Raw genomic sequence first — 13,497 nt, forward strand, 5'->3', positions numbered from 1 at the left:
TAAACTGTCCAATGCATTCCCCAACTTCCTCTTTCTTTTGCTGATCGCTGCAGGCTAAGTCATATTTATTGCTATTATATATTTTTTGTGTTGTATTCAAAATTTAAAGTTTTTCCCCTTTGTCTTATTTTCTCCTGTTTTTTCCCTCTTATCATTCTTCCAGTTTATTTATTTCCGGTTCTTTATTTATTCTATTTTTATTAAAAAAAAATGTCCTTCCTATTTTGTGTTTTTTATTTACACTGCATTGTTTCTGGTTCTACCGCCACACTACCCATCTTTTTCTGTGTGTAATTTCATTGTTTAACTTCCCCCGCTTCCCCTTTTCTCTGTTACCTCCTTGCTGGCAGTAAGCTCCGTCTCGAGCGCCCGCCCGCCATCTTGTGACGTCACCTTCTTCACTATTGCTTCCCGCCTCCTTTTTCCCGCCCTCTGACGTAGTTGAATTTACTTCCTCACGCAACGGGTGGTTTCCTCCTCTCTACTCCGCGTTTGTAACCGGATACATTTTAGTATATTTTTTTGCCTTTCAAACACTTGTTAGATTTTAGTGTATTATCACCACTAGGTGGAAGCAAAACTTTATTTTTAATAATGTTTGCAGACTTTTCATATAAACGGTCTGTAGAAAGAATTCATATTTATTTTGACTGTTATTCATTTTTAAAGATCTTTATTGTTAACTGAAGTTCTTAACTGTTGTCACTATTTTTATTAATTTATTTCATATAATATGTCTCAAGTCACTGAGTCAAATGAACCCTTAACTGTAAGTCTGTGCAAATTATGATTGATAATTCTATGGGTAAAATGATGTCTCATATGTCAAATCTCCTGTCTCAACAGCCTAATCCTAAAACTATTTTTAAGAGGAAAATACCTTGTTCTGTTTCTGTTTTGGCTAGTAAAAAATTACTTCCTAAGTCTCGTCAGACTCTTGCTGACACTTCAATTCCTGGCGGTAAAGGAAGAAAAACATCTGCAAAATCTCCCCCTAATCCCAAGGGGTTACATATGGGATCAAAAAATACTGAGACTTTATCAATGAAAAAACCTAAGAAAGTGGTATTATCATCTAACTCTGATTCTTCTACTGAAGAATTATCTAACTCTGATTTTGAGGATTTATCTGATAATTTGTCTTCGGACTCAGATTCCCCTAAACATAAAAAAATTAAAGAAATCTCTTTAAAAAAATCAAAATCTTTTAAAAAAGAAAATTTTAAATTTTTTGACTGCCTTGGTAATCCCAGATTTAGTGCAGATGATTTACATCACCCCAGATCTTCTGAGTGGTGCCCCCCTCTTTAGATATAGCCACTTTTATTGATTTCCAATTAAAGAATACTCTCAAAAAAGATGCTCGTAAAAAATGAGAGCAGAATGCCCTCGTCCCCTTCTTCCCAACAATGCCTGTATTACTCATGAAATTGATCCAATAATTATTAAATGTATAGGGCCCCTGGTTATAAGGTTTAGAAAGGCATGGATAGGGCAAGGAAAACATTGCAAGACAAACTTTTAGATTCTGTTGGCCCTATTTCAAAACTCTTTGAAATTTCTGAACAGGCTGTTATTGAGAATTCCTCTCTTGACCCTTATTTGGTTACAGAATGGGTCCAAAGAATTCTTTCTTTCATAGGAAATACTAACACAGCTATGATTATTGAACGTAGAAAAAATATTGTACGTAAAATTGACCCTAAAATTTGTGACAATGCCGTCAATGAATTAGATTCTGACTCTAATTGTCTTCTTTTTGGGCACATTTTTCTAAAAGATCTAAATAATTATATTAACACTTGTTCTAATTTAAATAAGGCAATAACTGCAGTTTGTAAGATTTTTCACCCTAACAGTTTTTCTGACAGGGACGGGAAAGGCAGAGGTCGCTTTCCTGGCCACACAAATTACCAATCAAGACTTCAATTCCAATATCAACAACAGTTCCAGCAACACTTCCAGCGATCTTTTCAAGATCCCTCTACATCCCATTTCTTCCCGACTCGTTCCAGACCGTGGTTCCAAAGGGGTCTACGATCCAGGGCAAGATCTCTCCCCCCTGCAAGTAAGTTTTCCTTTTTCCCTTCCTTCTTTCCCAGGAAATCTTGGTGGCAAACTCTCACTTTTTGCTCGAAATTGGAGTTTTGTAACTTCAGATCCTTGGATTCTTCAAGCAATTCAAGGTGTTTTAATAGAATTTTCTTCCCCTCCCGTTCAAATATTAAGACCCCGTCCTATTCAATTTTCAAAAGAAGATCAAATTCTGGTTCAAACAGAAATTTCAACTCTTTTTCAAAAACAAGCCATTCAATATTCTAATTTCTTTCTAATGACACGATGAGTCCACGGATCACTCATGCCCAGCAGGAGGCGGTAAAGAGCACCACAGCAAAGCTGTTAAATATCACCCCCCTTCTATCCCACCCCAGTCATTCTCTTTACCTACGTTAGAGCAAGGAAGTGGTAAAGTTAGGTGTTAGTAAAAGATTCTTCAATCAAGAGTTTTTTATTTAAGTAGTACAAGATTGTGCTGCTTTGTTCTGGGGTGTAGCCATAGTCCACATCAGTCTCTTCAGTAGAGAAGTGGTGGCTTTAGAGCAATGGGAACTTGTGGACATAATTCATGCTGCCCTAATCCCGATAGCCTAAGTAAGATTACTCAGGCTTTATCTTTTCTCCACAGGGCTATGTGAGGGAGAGGACCTCTCAAACCTGGTGAGCTGCCTTGCTGTCTGGCAGATTTACAAGGTAAGTGCTGACTTTTTATTCTGGGTCTGGGAAATAAAAGATCTCAGAGGAAGTGGAGCACTTTATTTACCTGTGACATAGAGCCTCCTATAAATAAAAGGAGGGGATTATATAACAGCACTTTTTAGGCAGGCACTGGGGCTGAGGAGATAGACTCAAGATGAGGTGTTTTTCACTGCTCATGGTGGCTTAAATCACTGGGGCTGGGGAGATTGGCTCAGAATGAGGTGGTTTACTGTTCACATATAGCACTGGCTAAGCAGCTGCCTAGCAAGTTACAGAAGGGTTATAAAGAGGATTGTCAGAATGTTTATTTAATTCCCGGTGGCTTAACTTTACAATAAACATGGCGACCGGGAGATTGCCTTTTGAAACACCCATGATAGGCGGAGCTATGTGTGGCGCCAATTTGCGCTGCGCACTACTTTCTTTGCACTTCCTGTTATCGGAAGAAACGGAGCAGAGTCCCCAGAGTGCTTACACATGTGTTAGGACCAGACAGCGCTACAGCTGAGTTCCGGATCTTTTACTGACAGGATGCAACTGGTGTCAGAAGGGCTAATAGGCACCTCAGCAGAGTTAAGCTGAGGTGTAGAGGGGTTCTGTAGTATTTGTGAACCTAATTAACCTTTTCTACACACAAAAATAAAAAAAAAAGTTAAGTTTTAAAATTTAAAGAGACATTAACTTTTTTTCCGTTTTAATTTTTATTAAAACATTTAAGAAGTTTATTTGAATAATTCATCCATTGTGAGTCAGAATGGACCAAGAGGCCCTGCAAAGTGTCACTTGTTCCTTATGTTTTTGATGCCAATGTGGAACCACAAATCCCTTTCTGTTCCTCATGTGTTGAGAGAATTTTAAAATTATAGGGACTTTTTTTCTGAGCCAACTCCTAAGGCAGATGCTGTTCAGGAGTCTAATGACAATGTTCAATAATGCCGCAACTGTCTCCTCAAGAGTCCCAAATTTTATCGCCCACACATGCAGTGCCCTGCGCTTCCTCTCAAACTCCACCTGGAGTTACCTTGCAAGACATCACTTCTCTAATGTCACCGGCGGTATCTGATGCATTGTCTGCCTTTCCCATGCTGCAGGGAGAGCGCAAGAGGAAATGTTTTCCATCAGGGAATAAAAGTTGCTAATACAGTAGTGGCTATTCCGAATTTTTCTTCCCAGAAGCCTGAAGCGGAAGATACTTTGGTAGTATCTGAAGGGGAAACTTCAGACTCAGACAGTGTAATGCCTTTATCGGATACTGAAGTTGTTTCCTCCAGGTTTAAGCTTGGACACCTCTGTTTGTTACTTAAGGAGGTTTTAGCTACCCTGGATGACTCCGTCCCTAATGGCGTAGTCAATCCTAAAAAGTACAGTAAAACTAAACAAGTATTTTGACGTGCCCTCCATGGTGGAAGTGTTTTCTGTACCAGAAAGGGCTACAGAGATTATGGCTAAGGAATGGAGAAACCGGGTATCCCTTTTTCTCCATCTCCTAATTTTAATGGATGTTTCATATAGCAGACTCTATTAAGGAGTCTTGGCTGATGGTTCCATAGGTGGAAGGGGCAATTTCCACGCTAGTCAGAGGACTACTATTCCCATAGAGGATAGTTGTTTCTTTAAAGATCCTATGGATAAGAAGTTAGAGGGGTCGCTCAAAAGAATGTATGTACACCAGGGTTTACAATGGCTTCCTGCAGTGTTAACGTCACTAGTGCGGCAGCATACTGGTTTGATGTGTTGTCTATTTCTATCGGACAGACACTCCCCTTGAAAAGAATCCAGGACTTGATAAGGGCCTTGAAGTTAACCAACTTCTTTATTACAGATGCTTCCCTTCAGGTTATTAAGCTGGGAGCTAAGATTTCAGGCTTCCTATATTGGCCCGCAGAGCGTTATGGTTAAAAATCCTGGTCTGCAGATGTCTCATATAAGATTAAACTTTTGGCGATTCCTTACAAAGGAAAGACCTTGTTTGGACCTGGTTTGATAGAGATAACTCTGATATTACGGGAGGTAAGGGATATTCCCTCCCTCAGGATAATAGAAATAAAAAGGACGTCAGAGTAATTTTAGTTCCTTTCGAATTTTCAAGGAAAATCCTTCTACTCTCTCTTCCAAGTGTGAGCAGTCCAAGCCTTCCTGGAGACCCAATCAGTCTTGGAACAGGGGAAAGCAATCCAAAAAGCCTGCTGTTGAATCAGACAGCATGAAGAGCCAGCCTCTGATCTGGGACCGGATCTTGTGGGGGGCAGGCTTTCCTTCTTCGTTCAAGCTTGGTTTCGAGATGCAAACTGGAGTTTAAGATTTTTCCTCCCAGGGGCAAGTTCTGCCTTCAAGATTTTCTGCAGACCAGACAAAAAGAGGCGTTCTTACACTTGTACGGAACCCCTCTGACATGGGAGTAATAGTTTCTGTTCCAAAGCAGGAACGAGGTCTGGGATTCTATTCCAATCTGTTCATGGTTCCCAAGAAGGAGAGAACTGTCAGACCAATTTTATTCATGAGACTAATCAAGATGGAAACTATTCGTTCCATTCTTCCTTGGGTCCAAGAGAGTCAGTTAATATGACCACGGTGGATATAAAGGACGCTTACTTGCAGGTTCCCATCCACAAGGACCATCACAATTTTATAAGGTTTGCCTTCCTAGACAAACACTTCCAGCTCGGGGCTCTTACGTTCGGCCTTGCCACAGCTCCCAGAATTTTCTCAACTCTCGGATGGAAGGTGAATTTGGAAAAGAGTTCCTCAGTTCTAACTACAAGGGTAGTTTTTCTTGGGATCCATAATAGACTCCTTATCAATATTTTTTTCTGACAGAAGTCAGGAAATCAAGGAATTTTTAATTCTTGCCTAGCACTTCAGTCCTTTCCTCTGTCTCAGTGCATAGAGGTAATCGGGCTGATGGTAGCGGCAATGGACATCATCCCGTTCGCCCGTTTCCACCTCAGACTTCTGCAGTTAATCATGCTCAGGCAGTGGAACGGAGATATTGTGGATCTGTCTCCGCGATTACAGCTGGAGCAGGAGACAAGGGATCTCAACTGATGGTTGTCTCAGGATCATCTCTCCCAGGGAACCTGCTTTTGCAGATTTTCTTGGGTGATTGTGAAAACATATGCCAGCCTTCTGGGATGGGGAGCAGTTTGGGGCCCTTTAAAGGCTCAGGGAACATAGACTCGGTAGGAGTCTGTTCTACCCATAAACATTCTGGATTTGAGAGCAATCTTCAATGCTCTCCTGGCCTGGCCTCAATTAGCTTCGGCCCGGTTCATCAGGTTCCAGTCGGATAATATAACTTCAGTGGCTTACTCAACCCGTCAGGGAGGAACTCGGAGTTCCTTGGCCATGACAGAGGTAGCCAAGATCATTCAGTGGGCGGAAATCCACAATTGCTATCCGACGATCCACATTCCAGGAGTGGACCTCTGGGAGGCAGACTTCCTAAGCAGACCTTTCACCCGGGGAAGTGGGAACTCCATACGGAAGTGTTTTCCAACCTGATTCTCAAATGGGGTCAGTCGGAATTGGATCTCATGACTTCTTGGCAAAATGCCAAGCTTCCGTGGTACGGGTCAAGGTCAAGGAACCCTCAGGCTGTATTGATAGACGCTCTGACGGTACCTTGGAATTTCAGTCTTGCATACCTATTTCCTCCGTTTGCTCTTCTACCTCGGGTCATTGCTCGAATCAAGCAGGAGAGGGCATCAGTGATCCTCCTTACACCGGCGTGGCCACGCAGGATTTGGTATGCAGACCTGGTGGACATGTCATCTCTTCCACCTTGGAGACTTTCTTTGAGGAAGGACCTTCTAATTCAAGGACCCTTATTTCATCCAAATCTAGTTTCTCGGAAGCTGACTGCTTCAAGATTGAACGCTTAATTTTATCCAAGCGTGGATTTTCAGAATCGGTCATTGAGACCATGATTCAGGCTCATAAACCTGTGACTAGGAAGATTTACCATAAGATATGGCGTAAATATCTATACTGGTGTGAACCCAAGGGCTACTCTTTGAGTAGAGTTCGGATTCCTAGAATTCTGTCCTTTCTCCAAGAAATTTGGAGAAGGGATTATCGGCAAGTTCCCTAAAGGGTCAAATATCTGCCTTGTCTATTTTGTTACATAAACATCTGACGGACTCCCAGACGTACAATCGTTTTGTCAGGTCTTAATCAGGCTCAGCCCTTTATTCAAACCAGTTACTCCTTCTTGGAGTCTTAATTTAATTCTTAAAGTTCTTCAAGGGGCTCCGTTTGAGCCGATGCATTCCTTAGATATTAAGTTGTTATCTGGGAAAGTTTCGTTTCTTGTCGCTATTTCATCTGTTTGTAGATTTTCAGAGCTCTCGGTATTGCAGTACGAGTCTCCTTTTTACGTACTAAATTAGGGTTTCTCCCTAAAGTAGTTTCAGACCGGAACATTAAATCAGGAGAATGTTGTTCCTTCCTTGTGTCCTAATCCTTCTTCTCAGGAGGAACGGCTTCTACACAATCTGGATGTGGTTCGTACATTAAAATTCTATTTACAGGCGACTAAGGATTTGCTTCAGTCTTCTGTTTAACGTACGGGGCAGAAAGCTACGGCTACTTCTCTATGAAACTGCTGGACAGCAGCCTTCCGAGGGAGTAACGGCTCTTGTTTCCTCTTCCTGTGCATTCAAAATGAAGCCTTTATGGAACCGTTTTGCAAGGCTGCAACTTGGTCCTCTCTTCACTCTTTTTCAAACTTCTATAAATTTGACTTTTTAGCCTCGGCTGAGGTTGCTTTTGGGAGAAAGGACCTCAAGCAGTGGTGCCTTCAGTTTAGGTTTTCTGTCTTGTCCCTCCCTTATCATCTGTGTACTCTAGCTTGGGTATTGATTCCCAACAGTAATTAATGATGATACGTGGACTCATTGTGTCATTAGAAAGAAAACAAAATGTATGCTTACCTGATAAATTTCTTTCTTTCTTGACACGATGAGCCCACGGCCTGCCCTGTTATTTAGACAGGTTGTTAGTATTTTATAAACTTCAGACACCTCTGCACCTTGGTGCTTCCTTTCTCTCCTTTACTTTGGTCGAATGACTGGGGTGGGATAGAAGGGAGGTGATATTTAACAGCTTTGCTGTGGTGCTCTTTGCCTCCTCCTGCTGGGCAGGAGTGATATTCCCAACAGTAATGATGATCCGTGGACTCATCGTGTCAAGAAATAAATAAATTTATCAGGTAAGCATACATTTTGTTTTTTCACAAGATTTCTTCCTCAGCAATCTTTTTCTGGTAAAAAAGATAAAACGGTCAATTCCGCCCTGTCATAAATTTAAGAGATTTAAACGCTTTTGTTTCCCATAATCATTTCAAGATGCAGGGAATATATCTGCTAAGAGATTGCCTCAGAGAAAACGATTGGTTGATTTGCATGGATCTGACAGATGCTTATCTGACTGTTCCGATTGCTCCGGAACATCGGAAATTTCTAACTTTCATGGAAAGACCAATTTTGGAGTTTTACTTGTCTTCATTTTGGTCTTTATTCAGCTCCTTGGATTTTTACAAAATTGTTAAAACCAGTTATGGCCTGGTTAAGACTCAGAGGAGTCCATCTAATTATTTGCCTGGACGATATTCTGATTATGAACCAGAATTTCACTTCTCTTCAAAATCAATTATCTCTTACCATTCATCTTCTAGAGAATATAGGTTTTATCATAAACAAACAGAAATCAGTCCTGACTCCTACTCAGTCTCTGGTCTTTCTAGGTTTCACCATAGAGATACTTCCAAAGCTACTCTCAGTTTACCTCCAGACAAAATAAAAAATATCAAGAAAGAAATATCTTGTACTCTCTCAACTCAATTCACTCCTATCAGGAATAAAGCCAGAATAGTGGGGTTATTTTCATCCTCTATTCAGGCTATATCTCATGCTCCTCTTCACTATCGGGAATTACGTCTCAAAATCTGCCATTTACAGAAAGGGTTTTCTTACTTTCATTTAATCCAACTTTCTTCAGAGGCCAAGGAGGAACTCTCCTGTTGGCTCTTATGGAGCTATTTTCGGCAATGCTCCAGATCTTGTAATCGAATCAGATGCCAGCAGGTCCGGCTGGGGTGCTCGTTGCGGTCCCTCCATCACAGGAGGAAACTGGTCTCTGGAGGAGAAACGGTTCCATATAAATTGCTTAGAATTTCTAGCAGGATCTTTCGCTGTCAAGAGTTTTGTGAAGAATTCTTCTCCTTTTAACATTTTACTCCACATGGACAATATCTCTGCAGTTCGATATCTAAACCGCTTGGGGGGGTACGAAGTCCAGAGATCTTTCCAATATTACCAAAGAGTTCATTCATCTGTGTCTAGACGGGAATATTTCTGTGAAAGCAGAATATATTCCAGGTCTTTCAAACACAGCAGCGGATTGGGGCTCTTGTTTTCTCGTGGATTACAGCAATTGGAGACTCGATAGAGATATCTTCCTTTCTCTGTCTCACCTCAGAGGGCCTTTCATTCTCAATATTTTTGCATCTCGTCTGAATTTCCAAATTCTTCCCTACTTCAGTTGGAGACCAGATCCAGAAGCAGCGACAATCGATGCTTTTCTCCAACTTTGGCCTCCTCAAGGAGCATATGCTTTTTTCCCCCTTCTCGATTTCGAGAACAATTTCAGCGGTTCGCAGAGACAAAATTTATCTTCTTTTAATAACCCCCCTTTGGCCGACTCAACCATGGTATCCTGTTCTTCTGGAAATGTCCTTCAAATTTCCATTCTTCTCCCTCATCTTCCACATTTATTAACCAATCCAGAAGGAGATTTTCACAATCTCATTCTTCAAGACTCCCTTTGTCTCATCGCTTGGTCAATTCCAGGGATTCCTCTCCTATCGAAGGCCTTTCTGAAGGAGCTAAGACTCTCATGCGAGAATCTTGGGCTCCAGGCACCCAAAAATCCTATTTTTATGCATGGTCAAAGTAGTCTAGCTGGTGCATGGTTAGGAACTTGGATCCCCTTTCAGCTGATATGTCATATTATTAACTTTTTGACGTCCCTTTTTGAATCAGGTTTAGCTTACAGATCTGTCAATTTGTATCGTTCAGCTATTTCGGCCAAACATGTTTTATTCAATAATTTCCCTATCGGTCAACATCCCCTTATTTGTAGACTTTTAAAAGCCATTAGACTTAAACGTCCCCCTATTCCTAAAAATAATTTTTTTCTGGGATGTGGAAAAGATTTTTTCCCTTTACAAATCTTGGCCCTCTAATAACTTACTTTCTTTAAAACAACTAACTACCTTATTATGTCTTCTCTCTTTTCACAGGGTTTCGGACGTTGGTGCTTTAGATTTTAATTCTAAACTTTTCTTTTCTGAAGGTGTAACTTTTTTCTTATCTCGCAGAACAAAAACTTTTTCTTCTTCCATATTTTATCCGTACTTGCCTTCTGAACCTTCTCTTTGTGTTGTTAAATGTCTTAAAAAGAGTATGAGTCTAAAACTTCTCTTTTAAGATCTTCTTCTAATCAACTTTTTATCTCCTTTATTCCTCCCATGCTCCTGTTACTAATACTTCTATTTCTCGCTGGGTGAAGTGGGTTATGAAAGAGGCTGGTATTGATATTTCAAATTTTTCTGCCAGCAGCATCCAAAGCTGCTCCTTTACAACAAATTTTAATTTCCGCAGATTGGTCTTCAGACTCTATTTTCAAACAGTTTTATTTCAAACCCATTCATCATCCAGCTAATAATATATTTTGTTAGTTGCTTTAAAACTAGCAAAATATGAGTCTCTGGTCTTGTAATAAAATTTCAATTATCCTAACTGGTGAAGGTATAATCTAGATTTTTTTAAAAGACACAGAGACTAGTATTTTCCCTCCCTTTGTTATTCTACCCTCCCTTGTTTTACTCAATAATGTACTTGTTTTCAGTTACCAACCAGTTATGAAGACCTATTTAAAGGTGGTTTCATTCCTCTTCATTCTTCGCTTCAATCAAGTCATTACAGTCTGCAGAATTTCTTCTCCTGGTTCAAGGATTCCTGTTTTCTTCGTACATCTCTTCAACATGGGATTAAAAGAAGTTTATTCATTTCCGGATGGATTTTGATTCTTCTGTTGGTTCTTCTTCTCATGTTGGAAAATTCATCTGTTATTTTTAGGTTTATGGACGCTATGACTCATCTTATTGGTCCTTTTTCTCTGTGTTTTCCAAAGCATCCATTTCATTGGTTACTTATGTTAACTCTGTGTTATCCTTATTGTTTTAATCATTGATTAATTTACTTCTGTATCATTACTTTTAAATGCTGCATATGAGTAGTAAAAAAAAGATAAGCAAAATACTCGTATCTGTGTCTTTAATAAAATCTAGATTATACCTTCACCAGTTAGGATAATCGGAATTATGGATCGTGTTTTGCGTAAAAGGGATATGAAACCCAAAAATGTTCTTTTGTGATTCAGACAGAGCAGAGATACCTAGGTATGCATCTGGAACACTACATGACAGGAAATAGTGTGGCAATCTAGTGCTCTTGCAAATGTAGCAAATGGATAACATTTAGTTCTCCAGAAATGGGCCGGCTCCTAAGCATACGTCCCTACTTTTCAACAAAAGACACAAAGAAAACGAAGAAAAATTGATAATGGAAGTAAATTAGAAAGTTGTTTAAAATCACATGCTCTATTTGAACCTTTGAAAAGGAAAAAAAAATGGGTTTCGTATCCCTTTAATGTTATAGGGATATTACTACTCTGCAATAAAAAGAAAAATAACAATAGCTTAAAAATGTGAAGGTGTGAAAGTTAATTGAAATATGAGGGTTCTGGTATAAATCTTTATACAGAGCAATATTATATATTTATTCCCCATAACAGTAACCATCTTGTAATTATATGACACGTCTGCTGTATTTCTATAGAACAGGGCTTGACAAATTTGTTACAAACACTGCTGCCAGATGACTAAAGATATGTGCATACTCCTGAACTCACTTAGGATTAATCTTTAAAAGCAATATAAACAAAATATCACATGTTCTTACACTTGGATTTGTAAACACACAAATAGACATAAGAAATGTATTTTTCTTAAACTTATCACAGTAGTCAAGGTTGTTGAGTTGGGGCAGGAATGCCTATACTTTAGTAATACAGGGTCTACTTGTTTGTGAAGTTTGTCAGTGTGATCTACAAATGCATATGTTACATGGGAGAACTGCCCTTTAATGTGTTTCCAATTATCTATTTTATCTGCTGGAGTATATTAAATCATTTGCAAACAACCACTTTACCTTTATTTTTAATTTGAAATAGTTGCATTTGTTTGCCAAAACCAATACTAAAAATATGTTTGTATGCTCTTCAGAAAAGCTATGTAAACAGGAGATAACATAATTAAAACATCAAACTTTGTTAGAAAAATATAAAAAAAAATGGGTAAAGTTAATACTAAAATGCTGGCGGTAGATCAGCCTCTGCCATTCCTAGAATTAAAATATACAGTGGGGCAAAAAAGTATTTAGTCAGCCACCAATTGTGCAAGTTTTCCCACTTAAGAAGATGAGAGAGGCCTGTAATTCTCATCACAGGTATACCTCAACTATGAGAGACAAAATGTGGAAACAAATCCAGACAATCACATTGTCTGATTTGGAAATAATTTATTTGCATAATATGGTGGAAAATAAGTATTTGGTCATCTACAAACAAGCAAGATTTCTGGCTCTCATAGACCTGTATCTTCTTCTTTAAGAGACTCCTGTTTGAACTTGTTATCAGTACAGTATAAAAGACACCTGTCCACAACCTCAAACAGTCACACTCCAAACTCCACTATGGTGAAGACCAAAGAGCTGTCGAAGGACACCAGAAACAAAATTGTAGACCTGCACCAGGCTGGGAAGACAATCTGCAATAGGCAAGCAGCTTGGTGTGAAGAAATCAACTGTAGGAGCAATAATTAGAAAATGGAAGACATACAAGACCACTGATAATCTCCCTCGATCTGGGGCTCCACACAAGATCTCACCCCATGGGGTCAAAATGATTACAAGAACGGTGAGCAAACATCCCAAAACCACAAGGGGGGACCTAGTGAATGACCTGCAGAGAGCTGGGACCAACGTAACACAGGCTACCATCAGTAACACACTACGCCGCCAGGGACTCAGATCCTGCAGTGTCAGACGTGTCCCCCTGCTTAAGCCAGTACATGTCCGGACCCATCTGAAGTATGCTAGAGAGCATTTGGATGATCCAAAAGCGGATTGGGGGAATGTCATATGGTCAGATTAAACCAAAGTAGAACTGTTTGGTAGAAACACAACTCGTCGTGTTTGGAGGAGAGAGAATTCTGAGTTGCAACCAAAGAACACCATACCTACTGTGAAGCATGGGGGTGGCAACATCATGCTTTGGGGCTGTTTCTCTGCAAAGGGAACAGGACGACTGATCCATGTACATGAAAGAATAAATGGGGCCATGTATCGTGAGATTTTGAGTGCAAACCTCCTTCCATCAGCAAGGGCAATGAAGATGAAACGTGGCTGGGTCTTTCAGCATAACAATGATCCCAAACACACCGCCCGGGCAACGAAGGAGTGGCTTCGTAAGAAGCATTTCAAGGTACTGGAGTGGCCTAGCCAGTCTCAAGATCTCAACCCCATAGAAAACCTTTGGAGGGAGTTAAAAGTCTGTGTTGCCCAGCGACAGCACTAAACATCACTGCTCTAGAGGAGATCTGCATGCAGGAATGGGCCA

The 13,497-nt window shown here is 40.0% G+C and overlaps 1 protein-coding gene across 2 annotated transcripts in view; it reads right to left on the reverse strand.

The window, feature by feature from the left end:
* Positions 1–13,497, reverse strand: part of CWC25 (CWC25 spliceosome associated protein homolog) — a 117,236-nt gene that overhangs the window by 85,573 nt on the left and 18,166 nt on the right. The window lies entirely within an intron of this gene.

This window comes from Bombina bombina, chromosome 1, assembly GCF_027579735.1.
Source record: "Bombina bombina isolate aBomBom1 chromosome 1, aBomBom1.pri, whole genome shotgun sequence".
NCBI classification, from domain to species: domain Eukaryota; kingdom Metazoa; phylum Chordata; class Amphibia; order Anura; family Bombinatoridae; genus Bombina; species Bombina bombina.